The 13,062-nt window shown below is 40.6% G+C and overlaps 1 protein-coding gene across 2 annotated transcripts in view; it reads right to left on the bottom strand.

The window, feature by feature from the left end:
- Positions 1–13,062, bottom strand: part of PAIP2B (poly(A) binding protein interacting protein 2B) — a 69,461-nt gene that overhangs the window by 16,062 nt on the left and 40,337 nt on the right. The window lies entirely within an intron of this gene.

The following is a 13,062-nucleotide window of genomic DNA, read 5'->3' as shown; positions in this document are numbered from 1 at the left end:
CCTTCATCAAAGGAAATTCCAGAAGAGATAAGAAAAAAAGTTGCTGAAATATATCAGTCTGGAAAGGGTAACAAAGACACTTCTAAAGCTCTGGGACTTCACCAAACCACAGTGAGAGCCATTATCTTCAAATGGAGAAGACTTGGAACAGCTGCGAATCTTCCCATGAGTGGTCAGCCTGCTAAAATTACTCCAAGGTTGCAGCGACAACTCATTCATGACATCAAAAAAACATCCCTGAGAAACATTCAAAGAACTGTAGGCATCTCTAGTCTCAGTTAAGGTCAGCGTCCATGCCTCCACAATAAGAAAAACTGGGCTAAAACAGGGTGTGTGGAGAATAGAAAGGCAGAAACCGCTGCTATCTATGAGTAAAACTAAACCTCATCTCACATTTGCAAAAAACACACCTGGATGGCCTTTTGGGATAATGATCTACAGCTAGATGAATCAAAAGTGGAATTCTTTGAACCCAGGTCCCATTATGTTGGTTAAAAAGGTTAGGGCTCTTCAGCTTGGAAAGAGACGCTGAGGGGAGATACAACTGAGGTCTACAAAATCCTGAGTGATACAGAACGGGTAGAAGCGAATTGATTTTTCACTCTTTCAAAAAAGTACAAAGACCACTCAATGAAATTATATGGAAATACTTTTAAACAAATAGAAGGAAATATTTTTTCACTCAAAGAATAGCTAAGCTGGAACTCGTTGCCAGACCCTATCTGCTATTGAGACAGCCATGGGGAAGCCACTAGTAACTGGATTTCTGCTAGATACTTGTGACCTGGATTGGCCACTGTTGGAAGCAGGATACTAGGCTAGATGGACCATTGATCTGATCCAGTATGTTCTTAAATACAGCATTCTACAACAAGATCATCATACCAACAGCCAAACAGTAGTGTGATAGTGTAAGGATGCTTTGCCATCTCAGGATCTGGAAAACTTGCTGTTACTGAAAGAACCATGTATTAAGAATTTTCTGGTACAATGCAGAAGAAGAATGTCCAGTCATCTGTCCATGAGATGAAGCTGAAGAATAATTGGGTTATGCAGCAATTGCACTGTAGTGCAATTCTCAATTTGGAAAGTGGATGAACCAGGACAGCAGACTTCCCTTGTAAAATATTGACACACTTCCACAGAACATCACATTTATTAATGAACTGGAGGGGACATTCCAAGATATAAATAATATTGTTTGAAGAAAATCTGCAGCCCAAAAATTCTCAGAGGGAATGCAAGCAACAATTGAAATCTGACATTTCTGACAAAGCTAATGTTCAAGATATACATTATTTCTTTTTAGAGACTATAGCAGTTGCTTCCTTAACATGGCTAATTCAGCGAAGACCAAATGTTTATTACTGGATTATAAACCTGATATATGGAGACCCAAATGGTGGTCGGAGGTACTTCGTATCCCCTACAGGTGGTAATTAAATTACTAGGTATTTATACTGTTCAGGCTTTAACACTGGATTTTTAAATTTCATCTATAATTAAGAGTTCTTTTGATATACTATGGAAATTGAGAAGCAATAGGAGATTTTTTTTTAGATTACTCAATTTAGGTTGCTGGTGCAGTCTTTAGTTTTATCTAAGCTGGATAACTGCAATCTTCTGCTGTTGGGTGCTCTTAAGCGTCACTCCATGGTGCGACCACATTTTGTATATCATGTTCAATTCTGGTCACCACATCTCAAAAAAGATATAGTGGAATTAGAAGAGATATAGAGAAGGGCGACAAAAATGATAAAAGAGATGGGATGACTTCCCTATGAGGGGAGGCTACAGCAGCTAGGGCTCTTCAGCTTGGAGAAAAAAAGGCTGAGGGGAGATATGATAGAGGTCTATAAAATAATGAGTGGAGTGAAACAGGTAGACGTAAATAACTTGTTTACTGTTTCCAAAAATACCAGGACTAGGGGTTACGCAACGAAGACACAAAGTAGTAAATTTAAAACAAATTGGAGAAAATGTTTCTTCACTCAACGTGTAATTAAACCCTGGATTTCTCTGCCAGAGAATATAGTAAAAGTAATTAGCTTAGAGGTTTAAAAAAAGGTTTGGATGGCTTCCTAAAGGAAAAGTCCATAGACAATAAAATGGGACTTGGGGAAATCCACTGCTTATTTCTAGAATAAGCTGCATAAAGTGTGTCTTATACTCTTTGGGGATCTTGCCAGGTACTTGTGACCTGGATTGGCCACGGTTGAAAACACGATGCTGGGATTGATGAACTTTTGGTCTGTCTCAGTATGGCAATGACTTACTAATTTTCTCCTTAAGAAAGCATGATCATATTACTTGGTTCTATTTACAATTGCACTGGTTGCCAACTGAAGAATTTTATTTAAATTTGCATGCATTTTGTTTAAAATTCTAACTGGACACTCTCTGAACTACTTGATAGAGCAAGTGAAGTTTATACATCTTAGGAAAAGTAGAAGGAAATGTAGAAGCTCATACTATTCTTCTCCTTTTGCAGTTCCTTCTCCTAAGGGAATAAAAAGATTTGCCTTTTTTAAGTAGTTGACGTCTCAGGCTGCCAATATTTGAAACTTGCTTGCTTTAAAATTGGAGGATTTGAATTATTCTTTTTAAAATATTTGTTAGTTAATTTCTTTTATCTATGGTATAATTATAATTCCCAAGGTTTTGTCTTGGTTTTTAATGTAAAGCACCTAGAAACCCACGGGTCAGGCAGTCAAGAAATTCGATGTAATGTAACGAAATAAAAGTTACCTGAAGCTAATGGTAACTTTATTATGAGATTGCAAATGTTAAAAGGAAGAACATGTTAAAAACACAAATCCATAGAACTTATGTGTTCATAAATATCTATATACGTGGCATATATTCCTCAAGTCTTTTTTTTAAATCAGTAGTAGAAAGTTTAATACTGTACAAAAATTCTGAATATTATTAAACTGATGATTTCACTTGGATAGTCAATTGACAGGTTACCCCTTTATTTCTATCACTGCTATTATCGACTTGCACTCTTGTCAGTCTCTCCATTTTTTTTAGCTCATATCTTTCAAGTACAACAGTTTTCCCTGTCCCCAGCATGGCTTATAATCTAAGCTTGCATCTGAGGCAATCAAGTGACTCACATGGTTCTTGACCCACTGCTCTAAACAGGCTACTTTTTCCATTTCTTCTCATCTTTCTACTCTGGCTTACCACACCACTATTCATTTCTCTATCCTTTTCTTTGCCTCATCCATTCTGCCACCTCCTATTCTTCTGTGTCCACATCATTATATGCCTTCAACTCATTTTTTTCTCACCCCCCACCACACACACATCTCTTAGCCCCCTCACTCTGCATCTACAACCTTTGTAGGCCTCCTCTTTCTTTACACCTACAACTCACTTTCCAACACTTGTTAAAGTGTAAAATGATGGAGCACATCCTGCCCTATTTTTTTTAACACCAGTATTTTCAAAATGACAATAAGAATATACAATAAAAACCTTCATTTTCACCAAGGCACAAGTTATATGATTACTTCACGTACAACCTTAACCATAGTCAACATCAAATGTATGAAATCTATAAAGTTTAATAACTACAACATATTGTCATACATATGATCCATTTTTTAAATAAAAATCTGCAGACAGAGCAAATAAGCTGAAGTACAATTATATGTCATTTTCCAATTGTTCCCGTTTTTCCTACACAGTTCAGAATCTATACAGTAGGAAATTTACACTTACAATTGCAACAACATCAGTTACTGGAAATCCTGGAAAAAATCCATAGTGTGGACACCAGCACTATGAGAATGAAAAATATTTTTAATAAGAGACATTTCTGAAAATGCCCCCCCCCCCCCCCAAAAAAAAAAAAAAATATCAAAGGTTTTCATAGCTGGTGCAGTGAATTGCCCATCAGTTATCCTGACATATTTTCTTTTTTTTCAACTCTTTGTATTAGTTCAATTATCCACAAAATAAAAACAAAGTGGGGTTTTATTTACCTTTAATGTAATTTACTTTATTTTCTTGTTTAACTCTATTTTCTTACTATGTTAAATTGGGGGGGTGGGGGGGGAACACTAAAACCTGTACTTTCTTTAACCATCTACAATGTCACTCTAATCATCATCATAACTTGACAACCTGGGTAACAATGAACCTGCCTATTTTCAGGTAATCTGAACTCCAAGGGGGCTTTTGCTGTCCTTTACTCACTTATGATGGGGGGGGGGGGGGGATAAAGAGCAGGAAGGACCTTTCCAAAGAGGAAGCAGCAGAGGAAAGAACATACTAGTGCAATTTTTCATCTGGAACTGTTCCCAGTCTGTTTTATGTACTTTAGTCATCAGGTATTGAACAGTACAACCTAGGGACAGTAACAATGTATGATCATTGATGATAGCACTGTTAAGATGCCCCTCTTGTTTTACACTTACTACCAGGCTATCTAGAAAATGTAATTTAATTATGCATCAAAAAAACATTAGGAGGTGCCATAATATTAACAAACTAATGAATGGTCCACAGAGCCCAAGATCTTACCCGTCGACATTGGGTAAACTAATAGAAAGTAACGCTTTAGCCAAACTGATGTGGGCCTTAGGTAAATGAGACCATTTAAGAGACAATTAGGTGGTTACATAAGAAACAGTCACTAACCTGTCTTTATGCTGAGGAACCAGAAATCATGACTGTACTCATAGTTGAGCTCCCAGGCACAGTCCAACTGAACAACAGTTGCTAAAATCAGAGGGAATGGCTAAGGATAAGCATTGACCAAAGAAAGGAGTAGTGTGATCAGCAGGACTCTCCCACAAAAAAGCAGAAAGACAAGAGATGCAATAGATAAAACCTTTATTCTTCAAGACCCAAGGATAAACATTCACCTGTAATTTTGGTCCAGACACTGCTTTAGAAAAAAAAAAAAACCTGAGAAACAGAATTTTTCAAAACTTGAATTCAGCAGGGGGAAAGGGGGGCACCTCCTTTATCCTGTGATTTTGCTGGTTGGAAGTTGTAAGATAATGAAAATGCCTTACACTGCTACACTATTCCAGATGAGAGTGGACTGTGCTCTCTCAACCATCTGCTGGAGACAGAGAACATTGACATTGTAATGGTATTGCCACCAGAATAAGAGGTAGTGCAGCCTTGAAACTTGTCAGTATTTTTCTGCCTCTAGCAAATGGTGCAGACAGACAGGTGCTGCAGATTTGTTTTTTTAATTGGGCTTAACTCTATGAGGCACTGTACAGTGAGTGATATTCCCCAACTATGGTTTTTAAGGTCAAAAACTTTTAGCAAACTCCACTTCCCATTCAATCAGCTTACAAAATGATGCTCAACATAAAGCTCAATTTGTTTCATTTATTTGAAGTCATGAATAAACATGTTGATAAAGGTGAGCTGGTTGATGTAGTATATCTAGATTTTCAGAAAGCCTTTAACGATCCCTTATGAGAGACTCCTGAGAAAATTAGAGAGTCAGGGGATAGAAGGGGTACCTGATCAAAATAGCCCCGACAAAATCACCCCCGATAAAATAGCTCCAAACAAAAAAGCTCCCGACATAATAGCCCCTGACATAACAGCCACTGTCAAAACAGCCTGCCCACAATATAGCTCTTGACAAATTAGCCCCCACTCGACAAATGGGCCAGATTAGGCTGCCCAGAATATGGCACTGCATTTTTTTCCTAATAATCTTATCTTGCCAAACAGGATAAGGTTGTTAAGACTATGAAAATGATGACGATATTGTTTTTTATTTTAAATTTGCATGTTGATGGAAAAATAGTTTCCTTAAACAGCAGAACAGATCATGAATACCAGTTGGTAGCTATAGAATTTTGTTATTTATATATGCTTTATACAATGCAATGCTGGTAGGAGCCTTTATCAGGTGAAATTTTATTTTAAAATCTGAATATTTTACATGTTTTTACAATTCTTCATACATTTACGCTGTGGTTTACTAAGCCGCTAGCCCATTCACTTTGAATGGACTGTGTTGGTGATGCCGCGCAAAAGCAGCTAGAGTGGCTTAGTCAATTGTATATGTATTCTGAAATGACATAAATCATGACGGAAAATTTTAAGCCACATTGAGCCTGAAAATAGGTGGGAAAATGTAGGATACAAATGGAACAAATAAATAAATAAATAAATAGGCCCCTTAGTTTTTACATCATTATTACTTCTTGAAATCTAAAGAACTTTTAAACTGCAATGTATGGAAAGCATGCCCATCCTAGAGGACAATAGACAGTGCCACTCTTCTTTAACTTAGTACTCTTTGAGGCATATTTTCAAAGCGCTTAGCCTTCCAAAGTTCTATAGGTTTCTATGGAACTTTGGAAGGAGAAGTGCTTTGAAAATATGCCTCATTTATCAACTTGGGCATAAAAAGCTTAGTGGAAGAAAGCACACAGTGCAATATGCAACAAGCCAAGCAAATCAACAGCTGTCAAAGTCACATGGAACTCTGAAGAAGAATGAGAACATTTTAGAGAGACCTGTTAATTTTCATTCCTTTAGTGCTACCAGATCAGTGCAGAAATGTAGGTTGAGTCTACTGACTAGCTATGTGTAAAATATAACAATGAATGAACTTTCACTCCCAAAGAAAACAGAACCAACAGAAAAGGCATCGCAAGATTCAACAAGAACATTCAAGTTCAGTTAGGCAAATTACAGCTAACCAATCTGCATCTTTGAAGAAAGGCAGAAAGCTGGACTGGACTGATCTGGTGGGACTAAAGGAAAGAAAACAAGCAGTTATTTCTCCTTCCTTAGCATCCACCAAATTACTCCAAGAACTGTGGGCCATAAAGGGCTGTTCAGCTAGGGAGAGATTCTGAGACCTGCACCTCAAGTACAGAAGCTCCAAAAATAGACTCGAGCAGCGACATCAAGCCAATAGTGTCCTGAAAAAGTATGGAGAGAGAACCATGCAACTGCTTTGCAAATATCCAACAGGGAGACTACTCTAAGCTCAGCCAGGACATCCCTTTGTGCAAATCACCTTCATGAAAAATGGAGGTTACTTGTTTGCAAGTAAATATGTCAAAGAAATCATCTCCTTCAACCAGCATGCTATCATTCCCTTAGAACACACCTCCCTTTATTTTTTTTTATGGGGGGGATGGGGGGGGTGACAAAGAGTAACTTATCGGTTCTTCAATAATCATCAGTCTCTTCCAAATATCTAAATCAAGGCTCTTCAAGCAGCCAAACCCCTGAAGACTACACCACAATCCTCCCTAAAAAAGGAAGAGTGTCTTGATTTAAGGGAAAAAGCATGCCCACCTTTTGGAGGAAGGAACAGTACAAATTAACTCCCATTTCCGTCAAGAACAAAAACAAACCAGGTTCCTACAGGAGAATACTTGCAATTCAGAAACTCAGCAAACCAAAGAGAATACCACCAGAAAATCCTGTCTTCAATGTACAATTCTTAATTGAAGTTATTAACCCCTTTTTTGAAAATTAAATCACATCAGGTCGAGAGGCTGATGGCTGGATAGTCCCTAAAACAGCCAGTGCTGCTATCTGGACTTTGCGAGACCAACCTGTGTAAAACTCAATTTGAGACATGGACACCTGATCTGGAAGAAGAGCTCATCAACTTTCAAAGATTCTCCAATCCTTTACATATACTACTGACATTGAACACGTTCTACCCTGCATACGAATAAAAATGGCCCTCTCCATATAAGAGGGCAAAACTAAGATGTAAAGATTAAGAGTCAAGCCCGAAGACCAAAAGGAGATGGATCCTTAACAAGGACCGGCCCTTGACACAGCAGCCCTCTGAACAGGTGATGAATGGGCTGATCTACGTGGAAATTGATCACATCTGCATACCAAAGTCTTATGGGCCAATCTGGAGCCACCAGCATTACCCATTCTGGATGGGAAGTAAGTTTCAGAAGTACTCTGCCAATTATGAGCTACAGAGGAAAGACGTAGAAGAAGCCTGTGAAAGGCCAGGACTACACTAGGGTACTGAGAGATTTGGCTCCATACTCATGACTTAAGGTTGAAGAAACTGCAAGGGGGGGGGGGGGGGAAACGGCATTCATCCTGGTTGCCAAACAACACTCACAATATTCCATTGTCAGATCAGATGCCCACAGGTGGAGTTTCCAAACCCCAGGTCCAGAGGAGGTCTGCTCAAGATCACCTGTAGATTCAGCTTCCCTGCAATATGTGCCACTGAAAAGGCTGTCAGGTTGTACTCTGCCCAGCAGAAGAGGAGATGAGCATCGAGGGCTAGAGATAAACTCTTTCCTCCTGCCTGTTAACATAGGCTATGACACTACATTGTCCAAAACAACCCGGACTGGCTTCCCATGAAGAAAAGAGGCAAAGTCCAGCAGAGCTCTGAGGATTGCTCTCAATTCCAGGAAGGCAGGCAATCTACCACAATCACTTCAGCAGAAGACCACCTCTCCCCCCCCCCACCCCCCTCCCGAGTCACTTCTCCCTGGCAACGAGCTCCTCACCACAACAGATTGGCACCTATAGTGAGAGTATGTAATTAAGCTCTGGAATTCATTGCCAGAGAGTGTGGTAAAAAGTTAGCTTAATGGGGTTTTAAAAAAATTTAGATAGCTTCCTAAAAGAAAAGTCCATAACCCATCATTAAACTGGACTTGAGAAAATCCACTGCTTGTTTCTGGGATAAGCAGCATAAAATGTATTGTACTGTCTTGGGATCTTGTCAGGTACTTGTGACCTGGATGGCCACTGTTGGAACAAGATACTGGGCTTGATGGACCTTCGGTCTGTCCCAGTATGGCAACACTTATGTACTAACGTTGCTGCCTCGCATCCACCAGGTCATGCTGCAGCAAGCGTGCAGTGTTCATGACAGTTAATGACTTTAGTACTGGGACATCACGGAGCAAAGATGACTGCTCACATAAGCACATGCCCAATGTGCCACCTCCAACATGGCTACGATGAGGCCAAAAACCTTCATGTAATCCTTGGCCATCAGAGATTTCTGGCAGAGAGTGAAGCAAGATCAGGGAGTGGAACTTCTACCCCACTTTGGTGTCAAACAGGTCACCCAAGTATTCCAGCCTCTGGGAAGTTTCCAATCTGTTCCTGCTGCAATTGATTATCCACCCCAGAGCTAAACAGCTGTAACAACGTGGAGGTTGTCCGCACACTGTGTTGATGAGAGGTTGCTCTGATCAACCACTTGTTCAGGTAGAGATGTACTTGTGTCAGGAAGGTTGCTACGACCACCATCTACTGCAATAATGTCCTGGGACCTGTAGCAAGGCCAAAAGGGTGATAGGAGTGTACTACCGTCCGCCTGGCCAAGACGAGCAGACGGACGCAGCAATGTCAAGGGAAATCAGGGAAGCGAATAAAAAGGGCAATGTAATATTGAGTGACTTCAATTATCCGGATATAGACTGGGTTAATGAAACATCGGTACACGCAAGGGAGGTGAAATTTCTTGATGAAATCAAGGACGGCTTCATGGAACAGCTGGTTCAGGAGCCGACAAGAGAAGGAAAAATACTAGACTTAATCATTAGTGGAGCTCATGATCTGGTTCAGGGGGTAACAGTGCAAGGGCCACTTGATAACACTGATCATAATATGATCAGTTTTGATATTGGCTACGAAGTAAGTGAACTCAGGAAATCAAATACACTAGCGTTTAACTTTAGAAAAGGAGACAATAAAATGAGAAGAACGGTGAGAAAAAAAAGACTGAAGGGAGTGGCTGAAAGGGTAAAAAACTTGAATTAGGCGTGGATGCTGTTCAAAAACACCATCCTAGAAGTACAGGACAAATATATTCCGCGTATTAGAAAAAGGGGAAAAAAAGACCAAACGTCAGCCGGCGTGGCTAAACAGTGAGGTAAAGGAAGCTATCAGAGCCAAAAAACAATCCTTCAGAAAATGGAGAAGGGAACCAACTGAAGACAATAAGATAAAGCATAAAGAATGTCAAGCCAAATGGAAAAAGGAGATAAGGAGGGCTAAGAAGGACTTTGAAAAAAAGTTAGCGTTAGAAGCAAAAAATTTTTTAGGTATATTAAAAGCAGAAAGCAGGTTAAAGAATCGGTAGGGCCGCTGGACGACTGTGGTGTTAAAGAGGCGATCAGGAAAGACAAAGCTGTAGCGGAGAAATTAAATGAATTCTTTGCTTCGGTCTTCACCGAGGAGGATTTGGGACGGATACCGGTGCAGGAAAAGGTATTTGAAGCGGACGAGTCAGAAAGACTAAACGATTTCTCTGTAAACTTGGAGGATGTAATGGGGCAGTTCTGCAAACTGAAAAGTAGTAAACCACCGGGACCGGATGGTATTCATCCCAGAGTATTAATAGAGCTGAAAAATGAACTTTTGGAGCTACTGGTAGTAATATGCAATTTATCCCTAAAATCAGGTGTGGTACCGGAAGATTGGAGGGTGGCCAATGTAACGCCAATTTTTAAAAAGGGTTCCAGAGGAGATCCGTGAAATTATAGACCGGTAAGTCTGACGTCGGTGCTGGGAAAAATGGTGGAGGCTATTATTAAGAATAAAATTACAGAGCACATACAAAAGCATGGGCTACTGAGACAAAGTCAGCACGGATTTAGTGAAGGGAAGTCTTGCCTCACAAATCTACTGCATTTTTTCGAGGGCGTGAACAAACATGTGGACAAAGGGGAGCCGGTGGATATTGTATATCTAGATTTTCAGAAGGCGTTTGATAAAGTGCCTCATGAAAGACTCCATGGAGAGTCATGGGATCGGAGGCAGTGTATTATTGTGGATTAAGGGCTGGTTAAAAGATAGGAAGCAGAGAGTAAGGTTGAATGGTCATTATTCTCGATGGAGAAGGTTAGTTAGTGGGGTCCCTCAGGGGTCTGTGCTGGGACCGCTGCTTTTTAACATATTATAAATGACCTTGAGATGGGAGTAACTAGTGAGGTAATTAAATCGCAGATGACACAAAGTTATCCAGGGTTGTCTCGTCGCGGGAGGAGTGTGAAAGATTACAAGAGGACCTCGTGAGACTGGGGGATTGGGCGTCCAAGTGGCAGATGAAGTTCAACGCTGACAAGTGCAAAGTGATGCATGTGGGAAGGAGGAACTCGAATTACAGCTATGTCATGCAAGGTTCCACTTTAAGAGTTACGGACCAAGAAAGGGATCTGGGAGTCATTGTGGATAGAACGTTGAAATCTTCAGTTCAATGTGCTGCGGCGGCTAAGAAGGCAAACAGAATGTAGAGTATTATTAGAAAAGGGATGGAAAACAAGCATGAGGATGTTATAATGCCGTTATATCGCTCCATGGTGCGACCGCACCTGGAGTATTGTGTTCAGTTCTGGTCGCCTCATCTCAAAAAAAGATACTAAGGAATTGGAGAAGGTGCAGAGAAGGGCAACAAAAATGATAAAAGGGATGGGATGACTACCTTATGAGGAGAGGTTAAAAAGGCTAGGACTCTTTAGCCTGGAGAAAAGGCGGCTGAGGGGTGATATGATAGAGGTCTACAAAATAATGAGTGGGGTAGAGTGGACAGATGTGAAGCGTTTGTTTACGCTTTCTAACAATAATACAACCAGGGGACACAAGATGAAATTAGAATGTGGTAGGTTTAAAACAAATTGGAGAAAGTTTTTCTTTACTCAGCGCGTGGTTAGACTCTGGAACTCATTGCCAGAGAAGGTAGTGACGGCAGCTGGCCTTGCTGAGTTTAAAGGGGGTCTGGACAAATTCCTTAAGGAAAAGTCCATTGATTGTTATTAAATTTTGGGTTTTTGCCATGTTCTTGGGGCCTGGATTGGCCGCTGTTGAGTGCTGGGCTTAATGGACCTTTGGTCTTTTCCCAGCGTGGCAGTGCTTATGTACTTATGTACTTATGTAAGGGCATTAACCTAAACAGGAAATGTCACCCAAGAGCGTGATATTTGAGAAACCTCTGGTGGGGAGGCCAAACAGGAACATGAAAATAGGCCTCCTTAAGATCCAGGCCATCAAAAACTTGCTTGGGCATACAAGGCTACAACAGAACACAGTCTCCCATTTGAAAGTGGGAAACTTGAAGGAACCTGCTTGAGGTCCAAATGATGTACAAGCAGAAGAAATAAAATCCTTGCTGTCTAGGAAACACTCAAGAAAACAGTGAAGATGACTCAAAGAATAAGCAGACTATGCTTCAAAAGATCTGAGAATTTATTGTACAACAGCCAAGACCTGACACAGCTGTGTTTCAGCCAATAAGGCCTGCCTCAAACAACAAGTTATTGCTGTTCAGAGTTGAGAAGAGATTGTGAGGAAGTGATTATTTTGGTACACAGCACGCCCTGCTTAGATTTTTCATTGGCAATAGACACTGCTCTAAGTGGATGATACAAGCAAATGTTTTTGACAATTTACAAACAACCCAAGGAGACACTTGAGGCAGGCCTTATTGGCCGAAACACAACTGTGTCGAGTCTTGGTTGTTGTACAATAAACTCTCAGACCCTTTGAAGAATTATCTGATCATTCTTTGAGTCATCGTTGCTGTTTTTCTGAGGTCCAAAATGAGACAGAAAGCGCTCTCTTTCTTGGGAACAATGAAATAGAGACCCATCCTTCCCCGGTCTCTCTGGTAATGGGAACCACAACTCCTAGGGTAAGGAGGACCAGACAAAGTAGTCTCAATCACCTTTAGTTTTGCAGGAGCCTTGCAAGGGGATTCCAAGAAGGAATCTGCAATGGGGCAGAAAAATTTGGACATAGTCAGGGATGGATACAAGTTCAGCGCCCACTGGCTGTACATAATCCTGCTCATTCCTCAAAAAAAAAAAAGTCAGCCAGCCTCTAATCTGCACAGTGGAGGAATAGACAGAGATCCCAACACTGGGCAAAACAGGAGGAATGGGAAAGGTGAGCTGCCTAGGCAGCACTCCCTTCTAGAGCCTCGAAAGGAAGACTGCTTCACCTGATACTGACTTTGTTGAAAATAAGATGCGTGCCCCACCCTAGAATGCCTTGAGCCCCAGAACCATTGTCTGCTAGAGGCCTGGCAAACCAAAGACTTTTGCTTTTTCCTCCATAAGC

Source organism: Microcaecilia unicolor, chromosome 2 (genome assembly GCF_901765095.1).
Source record: "Microcaecilia unicolor chromosome 2, aMicUni1.1, whole genome shotgun sequence".
Classification (NCBI taxonomy): Eukaryota; Metazoa; Chordata; class Amphibia; order Gymnophiona; family Siphonopidae; genus Microcaecilia; species Microcaecilia unicolor.
Note: the sequence above shows the minus strand (reverse complement) of the source record. Positions and strands in the feature narration are given on the sequence as shown.